The following is a 22,815-nucleotide window of genomic DNA, read 5'->3' as shown; positions in this document are numbered from 1 at the left end:
GCGAGCACCAGCCAGGGTGGGTGCTGTGTGTCGCACAGAGCACCTGCTCTGGGACCCATGCTACATACAGCACCTGCCCCGCCTGGACTGTGCCACAGGCAGTGCTCATTCTGGCTGCTCTGGGATCTGTGCAGTATGCAGTGCTTGTCTTAGCTAGTCTGGGATGCATGCTGCCCATGGTGCCCACTCCAGGACCCACTCTGTGTTCAGAGCTTTTTACCTAAAATGAATCCCTACAAAAACTCACCCTTTGCCTCCATTACTACATGTCAGGTTTGAAGGTTCTATCAAGTTAGCCCAATGGACATAAAATGTGGCCAAATTATTGCTTTTGACACAGGACAAGGTTGACAAAATTTACCAGCTTGTGTAACACTGCAGTTCTCAACCAGGAACTGTAGCAAAGCGCCTTCAAGGGTACCACCATTCTGGCATCAGCACTGCTGCCACTGCAGCCAGGTGGAACTGTCCTGCATGCTGATTTCTAGGAGAGGCATGCTAGGATGACTGGGCAGCAGCTGCACCAGGAACCCCTCATACAGCAACCCACCCTGTTTGGCTCAGCACTCCCCACCTGGAAACAGAGGTGGAGGGGGCAGTTCTACCTGGCCATGGATGCGGGGCACGAGCCCCGGGCACAGATCATGGGGAGGACTCTGGAAGAGAGTTGTGGGGAGGAAGAGTACCAGAGTGAAGGTAGACGTCTACGCTTAGCTGGAGCTAACCCAGAGACTGTTAGGTCCAGCTTGGCAGGTGGTCTGCCCAGCCAAAGTCAGAATCCCCACCTTTGCAGCCTAGCACCCCTCCCTCTAGCTGTGTGTAAAAACCTACTGTGTTAACCCTTTTACAGTCACAGCCAAATTAAGACTTTTACAGCCATGAGCTACGTGCAGATCACCAGTACCTATGAGAGGGTTAACAGAGGAGAGGGTAAGTGATGCTGATGTGGGGACCTTGCCCAGGCTCCCAGGGTGCAGAAATAACTAGCTATGCTACTAGAACAGTGGTTCTCAACTGGGGTATTGCCAAATTCAGAAAAGTTACAGTGTGCGCCTGGAAGCTAAAAAAGAGAACCACCAATTTAACCAAATAAGGTAAAGATAATGATAAGGTTAACCAAACATAAATAGGTCCTTCATAGGCAACAAATGTAGATTTGTTAATAACTGAATGTATATTTCATGTGTGTTTAATGATGGTGTTAAAATAAAAAAGCTAAAAAGAGATTAAAATCACAACAATAGTAAACCCAACACCACTTCATTTGGCAAATATGTGGCAAGTCCAGCAGTATAAGGGATTCATGGAAAAAGCTTATAATTTAAAAGCATCATCCAGGGTTTATCCAACATTACTGATCAACTAATGTGTGGCTAAAAGCTGCCTGGAAAATCTTAACCATAGTAAATTTTGGCATTTCCTGGTACTTTAAGAAAAATAAAAATGATAATGCCAAAATAATTTTACTAGTAGAAGAGGTCAGCCTTTACATTATATCTACTATATTTCATATGTTCTCCTTATGGATGATTGTATTTGTTAAATTGGGTAAAACTTAATAACAGAGGAAAAAGAGGGGAAGTGTCAGAATTTCTCAGAAGGTAAAGGAGAAATATAAAAAGGAGATGATTGTATTTTTTATTCAGAAATCACAAGATACATAACATAATGCAAGATCACACAGACTTAATAACCGGTGCTGTCCATAAACAAGGTACACAACAGATTTTTATATTCTCAAATTCTTCCTCCCTTAAACTTACCTCAAGGACACTTTTATTTTTTAATCTCACTGTAAGGGAGTTCATAAATATCTATTGGGTGAAGAACAAAAACAGAAAGTAGTAACAACTTATGATTTCATTTTCTAGCAGTAAGGAAATAAATACGTGTATTTTTTTCTAAATAAGTATGTCTGCCTGATTCAGTTTAAAGTAACGACAACAAAAATCATAATATGGAATCCCTTTATCATTTTGGAAGTTTAAGGGAAATTGGCTTTTGCACTACTAAAGCCTATACAGGCTATAGGAGCCGGGATTAATCACATAAAAAGACAGAATAAGGTAACTAGCCTGAGTGACTATATTATATACATATGTAGATCTTTAAATCAGGATATTACTTTTGCATTTGAAATACCTAGCATTTCAGTACTTGCAATATGCATGCAAAGGATCCAAAGAAGAATCATTAAGCGTTTATGTAACCTTGCTATATTTATTTTAATATACATAGCATTTTACTTCATTTTTTTTCCCTTTAAGGCCTTTGAGATTTAGAAAAGATAAATAAATGAGGATCAGATTTTAGATTACAAATTTTGAATATTTGCCTAGTAACCTCAACAGTAGAATGTTTTCTTTAGGAAATCAAAGAAATCTTTAGCCTAATCTTTCCCTGATGTCTTCCCATCGTGATACAAGTCTTTGGATGATGCCAGAGTACTGCATGTGCAACAAAGAACTGAGGGAGTTTAGTTTACTTTCTGTGATCGCTTCAAACTTTCAACTGAATGAACAAAGTAAAGGTTGAAAATAGAAAGAAAAGATATTTTAAAAACAACATTGCTAGCTCAGAATAATCAAAACCAAAAGATTTTGTTGTAAAAACAAATATCATTTCTCCCCAAAGTTGTTTTATGAAAACAGGGAAAGCTTGATATTTTAGCAGACTAGTTTTCAAATTATTTCCACGGAAGTATTCACCAACACAATGATATCTAAAAAACTGGGAAAGAAAACATCAGGACCTTAACAAAGGGATTTTTTTTTTGGTGACAAAAAGACCCTAACACGTGCCAAGAACACTTTGGTCTGTTATAGCAGCTCGTTCAGCCACAGAACAGGAGATGAAGCTTTACAAGTCTTCAACTATTCCTGTGAATCTACAGGAAATAAAAATAAAGTGCCCATTAATTTGTAAAGTTCTGAGAAAAGCCAGGGCTGACAGGAATAAAAAGCTCTTCCCTTCTATCAGCAGTCTTCTGCCTCAGCCCCCCTAATAACATGTTGATGAGTTTACACACAGGATTAAACTTTGTGGTTTTATTCAGTATTGTTTGCCCAGCACCCTGGTTAAAAATTCCTGCTATTTATATTTGTTCATTCCACCACAAAAACCTTCACAGTATCAGGAGGTTAGAAGATAGCATCTGCTTGACTAAAATCAGGTCATGAGTCTATATGTCACTACCAGTGTTTGTTCCTGCTTTAAATCCTGTTTGCACTTGATGCTCCCTATGGCTGGTTTGAATTGTTTACCATACACCAATCAATCAATGCAGCACATTAAAAACATTTCAGGTCTTAAGATCCTGAGATAAGAAGGAAATTATCCATGCTTTGCGATCATCCAAAGTGGTGCACTTTAGCATGCTCATGCTCAGTCTAGTCACCCAGACCCATATCATCCAGAATCATTAGAATTTATATCATGGAGCAAAATCTAAGTGTCTTTTATCTAAACTTTATGGATTTTAGTCCAGAACATCTATAATACCTGCTAGTGTAAATTTAGACACTGAGCTTCTGTATGTCACACTGGCATTGTGGGACTTGATAAAATTACTTGCCCACTAACCAGTGGTAAGTAGTGAGCTTTGCCTGATTAGTAAGACAACCTACTCCATAAGTCCCTGCAGAATATACATTTTCATATTATCAAAAATCATGTACCGCTCCAAATGTGAACCAATGTTGTGTTGCTTTCCTGAGTCTACCACAAGCCCAGTGTTACAGACAATGCTTGTAGTTTTCTGGGAAGCTTCAAACTGACATTCAGTCCTGGTTTACAAGAGTGAAACCAAAGAATTTCATTGATTTCATGTGTAGCTATTTCAGAAAGCTTTGGGAAGCAGGGGACCCTGTTTCTTTTTAAAAGGATAATACCAAAGCACAGAGGCTTAACAGGTACTTCTTCTGAGAAGCTACATGGCAAAATGAATAAAACCTGACATATGCCAAATTGAAGGTTTAGATTCTATTCCCAGATTTAGCATAAATGACCATGCCAAACTTTAGCTACTAAAGTGTATAACTGGGGTGGGGGGGAGAGATCTGATGCATATCCCTATTCTAGGAGGATTTAGGGGCATAGCAAAGATTGAGAAGTACACAGTAGAAAAAGTGGGCTTTGAATGCTTGGTCCTTTGGTTCCTAGCCCAGTAAAGCTTCCTGTGGGCCAAAACAATTTTAACAGGGAAAAGAAGGATCCACTGTCATTCTGTCTGTTCCATCCAGAGGCTTGGGGCCATGTGGCTGCTTAAACAACTCTATGGAAGTGAAGAATATGTGTAGTGGAAAATAAAAGTTCAATGATTTTAGGAGCAAGTCTCTAAAATATTCTACTGTGCACACATGGATCAGGTGTTATTTTTTCCCTTTAGGATCTCTACCTTATTGTGTGATGAAAACTATAATTCCACCATGTTGAGCATATAATTGCCAAATATTACTCAGGCACTGCGCTGATACATTGGTGATGCTGCTGTTGAACAAAAATGGAAGTAAACAGAATGGCTGTAATAATTTCAACTCCATTGGAAACATGGAAGATAAAAAGATAAATATATATCAAATGGAGGAGGAGGACAAAATGAGAAGGGAAAATGCTAATTTGCCAACCTTCTAAAAGTTGAAGAAGACTAGGTAAAATAAACATTGGAAAGTACAGTACTGTACTGTAATTTTACTATATTTACTCTCATGCAAGAGGAATAATCAGCATTGGGGGAAAAGCCTCATCTTGGATTTGACTATGGGCCCTGGGCAGGTGGTGGCTCACCGCTAGCTTCAACCCCAGGCATACCAGGCTGAGAACCAGGATGTTTACAGGGCCATAGAAACTGAGGCACAATGAAGCGTCTGGCGAACAGGAGTGGGGAATTGGGGCCTAGCTGGCATGGGGGTGAGGAGGTGCAGCCACAGAGGGAGACCTGTTGGCATAAGTCCACCTTGGTCTTTTTAAATCCTTTAAGGTTATGTAAAGCATTTTATGTTATTATTTAACACATTTTGTTTAAAATGAAATAAAAGAACTGAAAAAACAAAAGCAAAACAAATAAACACATAAACAAATAAAAACAAAACAATAAACTTGTGTTAATGAAGTCTGGGTGGTGGTAGAGGGCTGGGCCCTGGGGAAAGCTCTAGCTGAGCCCAGCTGGCTGGCCCTGTCCAATAAGCCCCCTAGCACTGTCTTCTCCCGGGAAGCCTGTGGGGGCTGGGATAGGGTCAAGGGTAGGGAAGTTGTGCAGGCTGGGTGGGGGCTTCTGATGGGCAGGTGGCCATGTGTTCCTGTCCTGGCTGGGAATGGGTGGGAGGGGGCTGCCAAGCACCATCTGCCTGCAACAAACACTGCTGAGCCCCAACAGTCCCATCCCAGGTCTGAAGGTTCAGGGGGGCCCTACTTTCTCTCATGGTCCTGTCCCAGCTTAGGAAAGAGGAAGCTAGTGAGTGGAGCTCAGGAAGCTGGCTCCATGCCAGTTGCTAGCAAAGAGCCCTGCCAAGCCAGACCTCAGGCTCCCTATCACATCCCAGCCCCACTCCAGTCGTGCTTGGGGCTGCCTGCACCTCTTAGCTGGGCACAAGGTGTGGGAAACAAGCTCACTTTAATGGTGTTAATTAAAATTTTCTCACTCCCTCCAGCCCTTTTCCTCTGTTCTTCCCTGGTCAGGTGGGTAGTGGAGTGAAGGCCTGCTTTTCCTCAAGTCCACCCAGGTCTGGGCTTGGGTGATGGGCAATATGGAAGTCTTGGGAGAGTGTGGGGTGGGAGGCCTGGGCAGGCATGCTTCCCTGTCATACTGGGGGTAACCCCCAGTGGAGGGGAGAGGAGCTGCTGGGTGGTGAGACTGTGAAGCCTGGGGAAGAATACTTCTCCCATCTTCAAGGTCTTCATGCACAGTACCACTGCACTTAAGCTGTTGATAACAGCTGCTCTTACTGTGGAGGCACAGGGAGTAGACAGCAGAAACCAGTAGAGTTTTGGAGGGTGAAAATGGGTGGAGTGGCTGGGAGCTGTGCACCTTGGGATTCTGGAGGGCTGCAAATTGATCTCTTTATCTCTAGGGAGCTGACTAACAATTCTTTATTAACCTGGGTAGAATGGCTAAAAGATAGTCTTCACCCCAAGTGGTTTAACTCTAAAACATATAGAGCGTATGTAATATGGGTTAACACTCATGAATGCTCCCTTTTTAAGTGCTTTCATGATGGTTCAAATGTAACCTGTAACACCACCCTTACTTTCAATTCACTGAAAGTCAATTAGTAACGCTACAAAACCTTTCCATAAGTTATTTGGAAAAACTAAAACTAGAATTTTCGAAATATAGCCAAATCAGAGACATTCAATCACACATTAGATAATTAGTTGTTTCTAACAAAGCCTGCAATAAGGACTGTAAGAATTTTTTAACAAGTGTAAATTATTTTAAGTTTAAAGTACGCACACTTCAATTGCTGTTGTGCTGATATTAAATGTAAATCTCTAAGTAGGACTCTGAACTGACCCGGCTAAGTCAGTGCGAAAGTTGAATACATAATTATTCATACCTTTAGGAAAACATTTACTAAGGTTTTGCATTCAAGGTAATTGTAACATACTACATGGTTTCAGCTTTACTTTATGGTTTTAATATTAATTTATTTTTTATGGTATACAGTAAAGTTCACAAGTTCAGTACTTTCCTTTAACTTTGACTTGGCTTGGCTAATATAACTTAAATTAAAAAACAACTGGGTGATTTGCATGTCCTTGAACCCTGTACAGTTAAGAGCACTTAAAAAATGTGTCTAGGCAGGAGCAGACATATACATTGCTGACAGAAGGCAGGCTTTATGGATCACAGTTCTGGCTGGTATCTGACACTTTCCTATAAGTCTGACATTATGAAAACAAATGCGAATAGTGTCACTATTGTTTCACTAAAAATAATGGAAACTGAAACACTCATAGCTACTTAGGGCAACTGTAATAAATTCAATCCTAATGGATAGAATGTCAACCACAAAGTGAAAATCCAAAAATCCATAAACACACCTTTAATGTTTCTTGTTTTCAAACTCTTTTAACTCTTCGTGCTGCCTCAATTTTGGATTTGGTATGTGTGGAGTAAGAGCAGATGGACAGGACTTATTTTTGGCAGTAGTCTCCGCAGTGCTGCAGAGGCACTGTAAATATATACATGTCTGCTTAAAGTTCAGCTCCTGCATGTTATGACTGCACCATCTTGCCTAGGCTGAGCATTTATGAGCCTATTCACACCTGAAGTTGTGAGAAAATCAGACCCCCCCCCCCGCCCCCCCCCCAAAAAAAAGCAATCTGCATCTTCCCCCAAAAGCATTCTGCACAGGCTGATCTGGTAAATATGCCCAGATCATAACAAACACTGACTGATAACAGTGGCTAAGTAGAGACATTCAAAAAGCCCAAGGAGGAAGCAATTCAATCTTCGCAGGTTAGTTTAAGCTGCACAGATTGAACTAATAAGCAAGTGAACAGACATTCACTTTTGATTCTAGAAATACAGCCACGTGCATGCGATGGCTCAGGCCAGAAACTTGGGGGTGCTAGAGCACACCTCCCTGTTTGGCTGGAGCAGACAGCTTGAGCCAAGGCTAGCCTGCCCACCCTGCAAGGGAGAGTTCGCAGGGGAGGTGCAAAGCAAACTTAACCCCTCTCCCTGGCCCCAGACCCCAGACCCCAGTCAGGGTTTGCCTGGGGGTGGGCAGCCCCCTCTCTCCCCGCAGACTGGGCTTCGTCCCCAGCCAGGCTTGCCCCCCCAGTCAGCCAGCCCTCACTGCTCCAGCTGGGGAACAGAGAGGTGAGGCTAGCCCTGCTCTCTGGAGCAGACAGCACAGCCCAGCCCAGGGGTGCAAAACATGCTGGGGGACTGTTATTTAACTTGAACCAGGAATTGGTCTCGGACAAAAGTTTCATAAAATGGTTTGACCCAAATCAGTTAATTCTGATACTACATTCAACCAGGTTTATCTTGAACCAGTTTCAGTCATTGGTTTATGTGCACTGAGCTTCTGTTCTGTTAGGCTAGGGACAGACATTACACATAAACCAGTTTAAGTGATCAGAAACTGGTTTAAACCTGTAACAGAACAGATGTTCAGTGCACGTACACCAGTTTGAAACTGGCTGAAACTGGTTTAAGAGAAACCTTGTTGAATGTAGTATCGGACTTAACTGATTTGGTACAACCAGTTTATGCAATGTCTGTCCTAGACCCCTTGTTGGTTTAAGATAAACCAGAAACCCTCAGTATCCCGCATGCTCTCTGGGCTGGGCAGGGCTCTCTGCTCCACAGCAGAGCTGGCCCCTCCCTCTGCTCCCTGGCCAGAGCTCCGGCAGAGATTTGCAGGCACAGAGCATCTACCTGCCTTCTCCCTGCTAAGCAGGGATTACTCTCCCTTCCCATCTGACTTACACAGACACATCAGCACTAGCTAGCATACCACATGCTGACTATGGTCCATGCTGTGGGAAATGACAGGCAGAGAGGCTTTTTGGAGCTAATCAACAGGTAGCTTAATTTCCTTCCTTGGGAGAGCTGTTTAAAAAGAGCTATTTAAGAAGAACTCCACTAGTTAATGGAAGGAGGCTTTTTTTTCTTAATGGGTTGATAAACATGGAGTTAGGGATGATAAACATTCCCTTCTGGGCTGCTTAGGGGTGGGGGGTGGGGGGATAATCAGAGCGTCCTGCTGGGGTCTGGCCACGCTTCCCTCAGCTTAGTCCCGCCACTGCAGACATGTGCCTGGATTTCTGGGATGTCTGTCTGCTTACAAAACTAATTTAGCCTAGCCAGGTTAGACTAACCTGCAAAAACTGAATCAATTCAGGCTCACTCTTTTTGAATGTCTGTCTCTAGTTTAAACCAGTTTCTGATTATTTAAACTAGCTTATGTGTAATTTCTGTCTCTAGCCCTAGAGCCACAGCTCTTTCATTCCTTTCTGAGCAGCAGTCCAGCTTCAACAGAAAGTGTGGACAGTGCCCTGAGCCAAGTCTTGCACCTCTGCCATACGGATTAGGTCATTCTCCTGAGAGGTGGAAGATAATGGTTTGTGTGCGGGCCGGGAGCGGTCTGCGCCCTTTTTTGCGCCGCGCGGGCTGTGGCCAGCAGCCCGGGCACGCTGGATCGGAGAGAACAGGCGACACGCTGGAATTAGGCACGGACACGTAATGGTTGATTCAAGATTATTTACTTACACCGAAGATGGTCGCGGTGTAGGCTGGACAGTTTCCAGGCACAGCTCCGATTAAATCCTCGTTTGAGGACTATGACAAGCTTGGCGCTCTCACGAAATTTGCTAGGCTCTGTGGATCCTTTTATTCACTCACCCACATGAAGTTTGCTAGGCTTTGTGGGTCCGGTTCTTCTGTGCGCGGGGAGGGATACGTCTAGGAATCTATCGGCGACGGGGAGAGGCTAGAGGCTGATCAGACCCCTGTTGCCTGCTTGAAATGCGCTGGGTCCAATAGGCTCCGCAGCGCTTAGAGATCTTCACACAGCGTGAAGCCTCCTCCTCCTGGTGTTCGTGGAGTCCTCCAATTTTTCAAGTTCTTTCTCTCCAACTTGGGCGGAAACCACCCAAGCCTTTTATACGGCTAGCAAGCCAATCACTAGCCGCCATGTGTGAATAATTTCACACAAGCCAATAATGGGGCTCGAATTAGCATACAAATGGCGGGAACTCTTTGCACTGAGCATTTCTTAGATGCAAAAGAAATGCACCATGCAAAGAAAGCTACAAATTGGCGGGAAATTCTCCCTTTGCACCGGGGTTCTCTTTTACAGCAGAAAACTCCACCGTGCAAAGAAGCTGCAATTTAGCGGGAAAATAATTCAGTGGTGACAAAGCACACACAAAAACAAAAATCACAACTTTGGGTTGTGACAGTTTGAACCTTCCCCAAGCTGAGGAGGGCCTAGAAAGCAAGTCTTCCACTTTCTTGGCAGGTGCTCTAACCGCTAGGATGTTATATAAAAAGTGACCACAATTGCCTCCTTTTTCTCCTTCTTCAGTTATATTTTAAAGCAGATGAATAAGTCAGTGGCCTGTATATGAAGGAACAATTTAGGTCAGGGGCAGGCAATTATTTTGGGCGGAGGGCTGCTTACTGAGTTTTGGCAAGCCATTGAGGGCTGCATGGCAGGCAGCCAAGAGCAGATAAATATTAATTTTCTACATTTTTTAGGGGCCCGCAGGCCTCATTTTGCCCACCCCTGATTTAGGTGCTTAAGTCTAGGAACTGGTTTGGGTGGGGCTGTGAATCTAGGTCTCACACAGACACCTAACTCAGAGCAACAGGTAGGCACCTACAGACAGTCAAAGCCCTGTAGGACTTTAAGGGGAGTTTAAGACACTCTTCTCTTAAGCATTTATTATTATTGGCTAGCTTAGGCCAGTGCTTCTCAACTTGCTTAGACTGAAGGCACCTCTCATTAGACTCAAGGCATCCCATAAAAAATGCTAGCTCTTAGTTTCTCTCATTTTTGACTATGGAAAAGTAATACAGCAATTCTTCTGTTGCAAAGAAGTCATAAAGACCACAACAAGTCAGAATGTTTTTGACGCTATGGACTCCTATTTGAAATCTCTGGTTTTATCTTGTGAATCAAGTGTAGGTGTTTACAAACCTAACAGCACTAATATTGTGCAGCACCCCATGGCACCCTTAAAAGGATCTCACGGCATCCTGGTTGAAAATCACTGGCTGAGGCACGTGGTGTGCTGTTATAAATCCCATTTTAGACACCCAGCTTTCTCTATGCATTGTTTAGGAAACTTAGGCACCTAACTCAAGTTTCAAGACGGGTGTGCGGCACCACATACGGCATGTCTGCACTTGTCTGGATGTGGCCTTTGGTTCTGACTGAGGAAATCTCCCTTATACTAGAAAACACTTAAATATATGGTTACACTTAACATTAATTGCTAAAGTACTGCTAAATAGAAATAAATTTAGGCATGCATTTGAGCCTTAGCTAAACCAGGACATCTATGAACAGTTACTTGCCACAATCAAACAAGACTTGTTCTATACCATCAAAACCCTAAGATTTCAAATTCAGGAGCTGGGAAAGACAGAGGGGCTGAAATGCAGTTGGCTCAAGACAAAGTCAATTTAAAAAGAAAAAAGATAACTGATCCTTAAAATCTACATTTATGTTTGATGTTTGCTTAGGTCTTCTCGGCTGACAGCAGGTCCCCTTTGTTAATTTGAACTTAGAAGAACAACTGCAATTTGTAACCTTCCAAAAACAGCTGAAAATGTTTAGCCATGCATGCAGTTTCATGATAATAAACATGTTACTCCTCCTCAGAAAACTTCAGATACTGCCAAAAAGGCCATAAAACTAATGAGGTATAATACCTCTAGGACTTGTTATTCTGGCACACTTCACCCAACACCCTATGAAAAATTACAACAAAGTTGGATCTCTGAAATACAGCCTGATATAGCTCCATAACTGGCCACTGAAGTACCAGTTAAAGAAGAAAGAGGAATGTCAAACAGCAGTTCTCTGGATTCAAATGTTCAATTCTTTTCTATTTACAAATCTGCAAAATTACAGGTTGGCAAAGATTTCCATCATGGTAGTAAAAATTATTAGAATGAATCAGTTCTGAAAGAGAGAAACAGTCCTATTCAAACTTGTGGTTCATTCCCTTTTCTACTCACTGAAATGTGAGAAACCGTAACTTTAAAGAGGGGTAAAGAGTATGGTGCTGCATGTCCTTGTTGCTATTTGTGCTATACATCTGCCATTTAGGACAAGCTAAGAAAACACCCACTTGGCACAGATAGATCTGGATTTAACAGAAGTACTGTAGGCATGCACTGAAATATACTATTTTAAACCCATGTGTTTGCTCCAGCTGTTTCCCTTCCCTTGGTGTGCCAGCTTTATCATGCTGAAGCAAATGTGATGCTTTAGGCTCCTTAATTTCAATTTTGCTGCTTCTAATCCTCATTTCTTTGAATTTCCAAAGATAATTTCTCATGTTTCATTCCATGTGAAGATTCCATGTTTTTTTTTTCCATCTGCCACTTGGAAGGTACATAAACCATGTGTATATATAGCATCTGTAAAATGTAAAGTTAAAAAATTGCAAACTGTTGCAAAAATATTCTTCTCTTTAAAGGTAAGTGGAAAAGGTTTCTGTTTTCACTTATAAGCTAAGTACAGCCAATCAAAAAGCCTGAGGCTGAATTGATTCAATCTATGCAGGTTAGTCTAAGCTGCATAGATTGAACCGATAAGCAAGTGAACAGACATTCAACTTTTGATCCCAGAAATGCAGTCACATGCCTGCAGTAGCCCAGGCCAGAAGCCAGAGGAGTGCTAGAGCACACCTCCTTACTCTGCTGGAGCAGACAGCTTCTGTCCGTAGCCATACAAATGAAAATACAAAGTGTGTCTATTGGCTCTAGCAGTGTTACTCTGATGGATGCAAGAACAGACTCTAGTCCAATATTTGGCTTTCTTGACCTATAGTGAATTCAGTTTAAACCCCCCCCAAAAAAACAACAAAAAACTGGCTCCTGAGGCCTCAAATAATCCGTCCTACTGTCAGTGGCATCAATGGTTACCTCAAGATTTTCAGGAAGGCAAATTATTTTTAATCTTTGCTAAAGCTGGACATTTAACATATACATATTTAAATAGCAACCTGAATCTTTATACCACTCACAGCAACAAAGCAAGACAGAAGAGTGACACAAAGCTGTAAATTAAAAGGATTCCTTACTACAGCAAATATTAAGTAAGAAACCTTCTACCTTTGCTAACATGCAGGCACACCTGATACTGATAACTCCTACTAATAGGACGACTAGCATGTCATAAATTTCAGGCTTAACACAGTTGATCCTACTTTCATTTACTCATCACCACTCATCTAGGCAACTTTCTTCCTATTTAGAAAGATCACAATGAAAATGTTCTTAGATTGTAGGTTCACCTGCAATTTCCAATCACAGTGATATGGGTACCACCAGTGGTACACAGACACCCTTTCAATGGTACACATTAACAGATGTATTATAATTACTTCATATGACAAAAAATTCCTGGTGGTACACAAGGTTGAACTAAACAAAATTGCTGGTGGTACTTAAGGTTGTATAATTTTAAATAGGTGGTGCAGAATCTGTCAGTTTGGGAACCGCTGTTTTAGAACAATAAATGGTCTTGTACTGTATCACACTGATAGAAAAGTGTAAAAACTCTCCCAGCAAAAAAACAAACGAAAACCTGTCTCAAATACCACTGTGCTTATTTTTATTGTCACTTCTGCCAGCTGAGCTGCTTTGGACTAAACAAGGAGAAAGATATGACTTTCCTTGAGTTAATTTCAATTTTACATTGAAATGGTATGATGAGTTCCTTTCATCCTCTTTCATCTAAGGAGAGTTACCAGTTAGTTCGATGGGCCTGAGGTTTTCAAGTGGAAGCACAGATTCAATCAGTAAAAAATGTACTCTTCTTTCTAAAATTATGCTATTATAGCAGTGAACCTAGAAACTAAAGAACAGTTAGACTTCTATTCAAATCAGAAACTGGAATGAAAAACAGTTATAAAGCACTCAGTGGGTTCATATCAATTTCCATCAGGCTGGGACCCTTCATTTTTACTCCAGTGTGATCCTCTAACTACTGAAAATACTGGAGGAGGAAAACCCGCCCTCCAGAAACCCTAACATTTTAGGCTTTTATTGAATAGTCATGCACATACCTTCCTCAGTATTCTGCCTTCGTATTTCCTGTGGCCCTCTTAAAAAACAACACCCACCCACAGTGCTATTCACACACACTTGCTCCTCCAGTTGGATTTCTGAGTCAGTGCCAGCAGACAGTATTTTGCCTCTCATGTCATGCTCAGAAAAGTATTTCCCTTTATGCTGGAACCCAAGATTAAATAATACAAGGGTGTGTCTTTTTTTGGGCAGAAAAATAAATTAACTCCCTTTTAAGGGATGGAAAGGAAAAGAAAAAGAACTTATGGAAAACAAAGAGAAAACATTAAACTCCTCAAACTGCCTCAGCTGTCATCAGCAGCCCTAGTTCTGGTGCTTGCATACTGCTTGAATATTTTTATTTGCTTGTTTATATAACAAACAGTTCAGAATCACATCATGTAAATGCTATTAAATAACTAACATGCCTGGATCATTTCAGCTATATGGCAGTAACTGGACCTTCTATTTGACCTACAATCCAGGTGGATATTTAAAAGAATAAACTGCTAATTAAAAAGAAACTAGCTTTTAGACCCATCCCATGACAAATCACAACATTTCCCTCCTCTTGCCAGGATTCAAAAAGTTCTTTGTATTTTTTGATTGCAAAATGCCAACCAGAGGTCAGGGAAATTATATTTATGACCCAAATTTTTGTCAGAAGGTGGCCAATACATATTCCAATGGTATGATGCTACTTCACACTGCAACAACTGAAGTAAAAAAATCTATGACTTGAGGGGTCACTTGTATTTTTGTTTAGGTAGAAAACTAGCTATGAATGATTCCAACTACCATATTTTCTCCCATACAAAACATCCTGGAATAAGATATGCACATTGTTTTTGAAAGGTAGAATGACAAAAAAAAAAGATCATTCCTAGTAACAGGTAACTGAGTTACACCTTACAATGGGCGCCTATACACATGCAGCGAGGCTGCTCCAACATCCAACTCAGGTTAATTTGGCTTGGTTAATTGAGTCTGCTGGTAATTACTGCGCTCCAGCAGACTCCAGCATCACGTGTATCAGTGTCCCCACACTGAAAAATGGTGGAGGCGGTGCCTGTTCAACAAGCTTTAGTTAAAGTGCCCCACCACTATTTTTCAGCATAGGGATGCCGATACATGTGATGCTCCAGGTGCCTGAATTACAGCAGCTCTTGGAGTGGCTTTAATTAAAGTGAAATCCTCCCACCCCCCACTCCTGGAGCATGTGGATAAACACCCAATGTGAGCCACACAAGTGTTGATGGGTGTTAGTACTAGCTTGAATCTGGGCAGTTACACTTTTAGGTCAGCAGGGGCCTGGAGGACTAAAAGGTAAAAATCCTGCACCTCCCATTCTGGACTTTCCCCCTGTCCTCCTGGATCTCCCACCTACTTGTGGCTGTCCTCACTGTCTCTCCTGGGGAGCGGGCAGGGAAGGGTAACCAGCCTGCCCGGCCCCTGCTGCTGCTGCTTGGCAGCTGATCTTCTCTGTCCTGATCCAGGCCCAGAGCACAGCAGCAGTGGTTGCGGTGGGGCAGGCAGGTTAACCCTTCCATACCTACTCCCTAGGACAGAAAGCAGGCAGCCAGCCACAAGTAAGCCAGGGGAGGGGGGAGTTGAGGGCAGTGAGAGGGGATCTGGGATGTGGGGGAGAGCAGTGGGCCTGATCTGGGCAAGCAGGGGAGGGGGGCAGGTAGGGTGTTTACACTAAGGTGTAGCCTACGGTGGCTACACTTTAGCGTAACTTGAGCTGGGTAACACTGATCAGAGAATCCTGCCCTGGAGTGGCATAACTTTGAGCTGCATAACAAGTGCTTAAAGCTAGTTTCATGTCTGGACAATCCAGGTTATTAAGAGCTGTAGAAGGTGCCCAAAATTACCATATAACAAGGCTCTGAGTAGCAGCAGCTATGGAGTTGAGTCTAATCATTGTTCTGCTCCTTGTAGATGACCTGCAGAGTTATTTTTGGTTTTGCCCAGTAACTAAGAGAGTCTTATTTTACCATGTTCCTGACATATAATATGAAATCTAATATTCAGCAGCTGATTTTTGGAAATATGATTTGCGTTGCATGCAAAAAAAGTTGGCAGATTGTTTAACTTAAACACCAGAAATTTAAAAAAATATCATGCGTCCTTTAAATGAATCCATACCTTTTTTTTTTTTTTTTTTTTTTACCAAGGAGTGCACAGTAAATAAAAACTGGAAAGTAATTTATCATTCCATCAGTTCTTCTGTAGAAAGCAGCTCAACCAAACTTTTACAACGCACTAACAAACACATCAATAAATCAAAAGTATTATGGGAAGTGAACAGACACCAGCTACATATCACCAAGCTGACAACTTCCATGAGATCTAAATATTCTAAATGTTCAAAGAGCTGTTTTTTTTAATGAACAACATTCAAACAAAGGTTTCCCTTTTAAGGAAATTCTTTGCATTTCCCAGAATACGGTTTGCCCAGACAGAAACTATTAGTTAACACATAGTGTTAATAGTATCTAGTATCTGAAAGCTTAACTAACTTATCCCCCTGTTGTTAGAATACACTTGCATTTGTAAATATTTCTAGATACAATTTAGGTTTTCTTGGCTTAATAAGAATCATCCTTGCCTGTTTTAAGACACATAGTCACTCATTACTAAATACTTAAACATAATTTGTGCCCTTCCAGCCATAGTCAGTCTACTATGCTGTGGTTGTTTAGTAAAGCTAACAAATATGTTAGATGTCAGTATTTAAAAAGACAATTGCAGTTTCCATCCATAACTACCATCCATGATTCTTGATGATTTAAAATTATTAACTGGTGAGGAATGTCCTCTGGGTTCTGGATATCTATTTCAGATTAAAATAAATTAATTACTGAGCAAAAAGGTTAAAAAAAAATCACCATTACTTATGCGGAGCCCATGAAGATCTGTGCTCCACTTTTGAAAATACTTCTGAGGAAGCATAAATCACCTTATACAGTCTAATACTGTTCTGAAGGGCCTACTGAATACAATTAACAGACATGCTATGATAATTTCAAGGTATAATAGAGATTAGCTCATAAAGTGAGAAAAGGAAAAAAAATCAGAAAAAATGTAGAAGGCTTGATTTTCAAATGCTCTGTACCCTACTGGTATTTACATTGGTACAAAGACAACCCAAATTCTGTTAGAGAAAAAAGGAGGTGTGATTTGGTAATGTTCAATCCACTTACTGCATGGATGGAAATAATGCCATATGTGAAGAAGCAAACCCTTACTTTTCAAACTTCTATGATATGACAATGAAAATACATTTAAAAGTAATCTAAAATTGGTGTATGCCATTCCTCTAAAATGTATGCAGAAAGTAGAATTTATGATAAAAATGTTTTTATTGCTAGTACGAGAGATCATATATAACATACAAATGCTTGTGTACTGCTTAAATTAACACACAACTATGAAAGCCTGGAATCTGGTGCTTTAAAAAAAAAAGAGAGAGCGTGAGCCTCTAGCCTTTGCTTGTAAAGAAATTGTTCAAAATATAAATGATGAGGTGATGTCTGAATCTTCTGAAAGCTCAAAGAAGAGTGGATTGGCTTGTTCCTTACAGTGGGATCTAACAATGAGGTCTAATAAAAATGCTTTAAATGTCAACAGTATTAACTACTCCATTGTTCATCATTTCATGGATAATGCGGTTCACCATCATGGTTGGCTGCAGTGGTATTTATTAGGAAGGAATGTTATGGGACAACCAGTGGATGCTGAGGTTTTGCTAGAATCAAGAAATAAGTAAATCCAAAAATTTGAAGTTGTCTCTAGGGATGTATGTGATGGCCGTGTTGGTCTGAGACAAAAAAATGCAAAAATCTAGAACTCTTGGTTCCAAAATGATACCTTTTATTAGACCAACTGAGAAATTGTGAAAACAAATCTTTTTCTGCAAGCTTTCAGGCTCATGTACCCTTCATCAGACTCCGGGAAAGTTGAAGATGGTAACAAGTCCCCATACGTAGGAAATAAACTTCATTTTTGCACAAAGAAAGCAGAAGCTGGAAAACTGTCCCTCTGTTTTAAAGTTGGCTCTAAGCTTTCTCAAAGATGAAAGGAAAGAAGATATGTATGACTTGCCTGTACTAAGCTGTATTTTTAATAACTTATTGCAGAATAATGAACTGGCAGAATTTGGAGGCAGTGTATAATAAAGTGATATTAAGACAAAAAAGAAGGATTGTCACACTGGACTTTTGGGCTTTGGGGTATATGAGATTACCTCATAATACTGGGCCTCCCAGTACATAATTCAAGATGAAAAACATGTAACACTGGCCAGAGAACCCTGTCAGGTATCAACCCTCAGCTTTCACGCAACATTGATGGGTGCTTCAGAATGCCGCAGGAACTGGAATTTAGGAAGAAATTTACTTTCTACGCCAGGGTCACAAAGGCAACATACTTCCACATTTAGTAAATGGCAAGACTGGCAAAACTCCCATTGATGTCTACATAAATAACATGGAATTTGATCTTTGATTTGTACGAGTAAAATATCAAAGATCCCTTCGAAATGCAGGAGAATTGAGGGAAAGATCTGATGCCAGTTGGAAACAGAGCTTCAAATGCCAAACAATGACCTTTCAGGAACCTCATCATCATTATCCCTTTTTCTTGTACACTTTACCATCTTAGAATGTAAAATACATGCCCCATAAATGGGCATATACATGGTTCCATGCCTGTGCATTATTATAATAACCCTTAAAAGGCACGTATCAGGCTGCGGCCTGGAGCCGTCAGCCAGCTGGTAACAGGCTACCCACATAAGGGGCTGCAGCTGGCTCAATTAATCAGTAAATGAAGGGAAGTTGACTGCAGGGCCCAGAAATAAGAGGAGACAGGAAGAGGAGCTGAGGGGGAGGACCTAGAGGGAAAATGTTTGCTTGGAGAGGGAGGACTCTGCAAAGGAAGACTAGAGGGTGAGAACCAACCCATGCTGGGAGTGTTTATGTTGGACTGGTTTTATATTTGCAACTGCGCCCCATGGTGCAGGTTAACCTGAGGCTTTGAAGCTTGTGTTGCTGGGACTGGATTAAACAGGAGATAATTTGGATCATTTTGCTTTAGGCTGAGCCCTGGGAAGCAGAAGAACCCAGGGCAATATACCTGTGTGTCTGAGCCCACAGAAAGACTGTTACTGGGACCATATTAAAGGGCTCAGGGACTGATTTGAGCTGGGCTAGTTGGCAACCCACTACAGGCATGTATCAGGAGTACACAGATTTCTGCTTCTCTGTTCCTTTACTGCAACTTCTATTTATCTGGGGTGTATTCCCAGTTTTAGCTACAAAATTATTTTAGCTTACTGTACCTTCATTAGTCACTATTTCAGGAACTATAGCTCTACTAACAACCACTTAATACAGAGAAGGATCCATTATGCTTCTGCCAAGGCATACAGAGAAGGTGGTGTTTACCATATTTAAAGATATCGTTTTTTTCTTTTTTCTGGTAAAGGGCAAGTGGAGCATTTTTTTTGAGGTTAAAAGAAGACAAGAATAAAGTGAGAGGGTGCAAAGCCATTCTACAATTATACATTAAAAAGGATTCAGTTTCAGCTAGGTGCAACAATCTGCTACATATCCATTTTGGAAGATCCATCAGGACAGCTACTTGAGGAGTGAGAAGAAGAAAAATGCGTTTCAGAAAGTTTGGTTCAACATCAAAAGTCATAGGACTGGCTTTGAATCTTATACTGGAGAATTTTTTTATTTACATTTTTATTATGATCAGATTCCCTTATTTACGACAAAGAAATACCTCTATGCAAAGACTCAATAACTAAACTGATCTGTTTCTGTTGAATCATTCCACTATATTACAAATAAAAGGAACACATGCAAAAGCAACATCAAGTTATAAGGAAAAATGCATCAAATATTGGGCCTAACATCACTTGGAAAGTCCGTATAAAGTGTCATATTACTGATAAGTGGTAGCATTAAGTATAATTGGAAACTTTAGTTACTGATAGTGAATTTTTCTATGAAGATCACCATTAAAAAGTCTACTATTCACCAAATGTTACCAGACCGTGACATCTGTAATATTCATCGTCTAGCTGACCTCTGTATGATAACTATTGGTAAATACTGATTTTATAATGACCTCTAAATGTTTTTAACTACATTAACCAAGATACTATGTTTCACTTCACTTCCCTACCTCTAGTAGCCAGGACTTCAGGCTATAAAAGGCAATTTTTATTTTTCCACTACACCTAGTTTACATATTCAATGACTTCTCACTCTTGGGAAAAATGGCTTAGAAGTCCATTCCAGAACTGTCAAAAGGCAAGCTGGATAAGGTCATAAGCCTTTGTAGCCAAACTTGCGTGTCTAACAACCTATTCACACCATCTCTGCACTACATTAAATCCTCTCCATCACGATGCTTCTGAATTTGTATCTGTCACAAAGCAGTATATCACTTAACAGCTACAAATAAATGGGCAGCCCTGAGTTAGAGTGCTGTTACAGGTTACCTTTAAAACATTTTAAACTTGTGAAATGTTATGCTATCATAAAGTAAGAAGAGTTTCAGAGCAGTCACAAGCCAGGCTTCTATCCCTCCTTTGGGGTGGGAGAGGAGCAGGGAGTGTGACATGTCACATGTACCTCGGGGGTGGAGAAACCACCATGAGGGCTGTCACTTCCCTCCCTCTGCAGCCAGAAGGAGCCAGCCACAGCTGTGGGTGGGAATGGAAAAGTCTTGGGGCAAAAAAACTCTTTGAAGTAAACAAGCAGAAGAAATGAGAAGTAAAGAAAAAGAAAAAAGAATAAAAAACATAAAGGACCAAAATCTTGCATATGTTTCACTGAACTGGGACTGGGTCTGGGAGAGTTAGGTTAGTACTCACACCAGGGCAGAGCAAAGACTCAGCAGGCTTGCTACATGCCACATTGTGGGAAGAATTGGGTTACCACTCAGACCAGGGCAGAACTGAGACAGCATGCCAGACTGAGGCCAAGCTGAGACCAATCAAGTTCACTGCGTGCTGCACCAGGGCAGGAGTTGGGTTAGCACTTACACTAGGGTAGAGCTGAGACCTGGTGGGCTTGCTGCCATGCATGCCACATGGGGGCACAGCTGATAGCAAGGTAGCTTGTCACATATCACACCAGGGCAGAACTGAGACCTGCCTGATGATTATTTTCTTCACAGAGGTAGGCAGTAGGATTGCTATTGCTAGGGGTGACTGAGCAAGCTGCAAACTGGTGAGTTGCACATGGGTTCTGAGTGGCCAGGGTGTGCTGGGGTCATCCCTGCTAGATGTGGGAAGGGTGTTGACTTGGAGCCAACACCACCCCTTGGGTGGAAGAGTTCAGGAGAGTTGAAAGTGTATCCAAGGAGCAATGAAATGGGAAGGGCTAGGAATGTTGTATCCTGGGATACTGGAGGAATTAAAACAGCATTTTATCTCCCCAGATCAGACTAACAATATCTCAGAATGACATGGGTAAAATGGATCAATCCTGTAATATGGAAGAGTATAAGAAACTGGCCAAAAAAAGTCAATCAATGTGCAACGAAGAAAAGGGAAAATGGCATAATGAAAAATGTACCAAGATAGAAAAACAAAAGGATAAAGATGTTACATCAATGTACAGGAATATCAAAGACATCACAGGCAAAGGAGGATGTACTGCTAGGGGATGTACAAAAGCCAGGAATAGTGACCTAATTATGGAACGAGAACAAATATTGAAATGATGGACAGAGTATATTAAGTGTTATTCCATCACAGTTGAGAAGAAAAGCCATCTATTAAGAAGAACACGGATGGTTTGAAAATTCTTAAGTCAGAAGTACAAACAGTTATCAACCGAACGAAAACTAATAAAACTACAGGACCAGATAAGATTGCAGGAGAACAAATAAAATGTTTGGAAGAGTTTGGTATAGAAAAGTTAACAACTGTTATCAATGAGATTTATGGAAGTGGAGAGTTACCTGTAATTCAATCTTTACTGCACTCCCCAACAGACTCGAGGCCATTAAATGTAAACTCCATCAAACCATCAGTTTAATGAGCCATGTGACAAAGATCCTATTAAAGGTGCTAATGTTCAGAGCTAGAAGTAGAGTAAGACTGGAGATTGCAAAAGTTCAATGTGGTTTTGTTGAAGATTGAGGTACACGAAATGTTATCTTCATGGGACAGATGTTTTCAGAGAGGGCTACAGAAATGAGGAAAGACCTTTTCTTGTGTTTTACTAAGTATACCAAACCTTTTGATGGAGTCAAGCATGCGGAGTTAAGGAAAAGGCTGGAAGAACTGGATATTGGTGGTAAAGACTTGAGAATTTTAAGAAACCTCTGTTACACAAACTGCCAATTGCTCAAATCACAAGCGAGACTTTATAAAGGGGGATAAGGCAAGATGCTGCGTTTATTGATTACATGAGTTAGACACAGAGGTTCAGGCACATCATTCATACAAATAAACAAATCATCATACCCATCATTACACACAGGCATAGGCATACACAAAACAACCATTGCATCCACACATACACCAGATATATTTATCAGCAATAGGTGCTCAATATCAGCCCAGGGTGGACAACTCGGGCTTACTGAGTAGATGATGATGATTTGAAGATAGCAGATTTAAAGATAACAGCTGGAGCGGGGTGAACAGATGCATTTGTGCTCCGATGAAACAGCAGTACAGAAAGAGACTCATTCAACTTGGCATTTTTAAAGTGTTCTTTTATAGGGATTGGCATCCTTTGTTTCAGTGCTTTGGGGTTTTTTCATACCCAGCTTCTGTTTTTGTCGTTGTTCTTCTTTTGTCTTCAGCTTATCTTAGCCTTGGAGTGTTCTTGTTGCTCATCTGGTAGAATTTTTTCTTCTGTTATCTCCTTCGTGCCCTCGAGCTTCAAAGGGATTCTTCAGCCATTTGTTAGTTAGTTACTGACTGGTAACTTACATTTGGTGCCTTGTTGCTTACATAAACAATTAAATCTTCTTCTCTCGTCTCTGTGCCATTCTCTTACCATTCACCCTTTTACACACAC

General features: G+C 41.1%; 1 protein-coding gene across 5 annotated transcripts in view; it reads right to left on the bottom strand.

Annotated features, from left to right (window-relative positions):
- B3GNTL1 (UDP-GlcNAc:betaGal beta-1,3-N-acetylglucosaminyltransferase like 1) overlaps positions 1 to 22,815 on the bottom strand; it is a 353,034-nt gene that overhangs the window by 114,561 nt on the left and 215,658 nt on the right. The window contains exon 1 of one of the 5 annotated variants that reach the window (XM_025210192.1): positions 13,759 to 13,888. The exons of the other annotated variants lie outside the window; for them this stretch is intronic. The gene's annotated coding sequence lies outside the window, so the exon portion shown is untranslated. Of the gene's footprint in view, positions 1 to 13,758; positions 13,889 to 22,815 lie in introns of those variants that run through there. 5 annotated transcript variants of the gene reach the window in all.

This window comes from Alligator sinensis, unplaced genomic scaffold, assembly GCF_000455745.1.
Source record: "Alligator sinensis unplaced genomic scaffold, ASM45574v1 scaffold694_1, whole genome shotgun sequence".
NCBI classification, from domain to species: Eukaryota; Metazoa; Chordata; order Crocodylia; family Alligatoridae; genus Alligator; species Alligator sinensis.
This window is presented reverse-complemented; position numbering and strand designations above follow the sequence as displayed.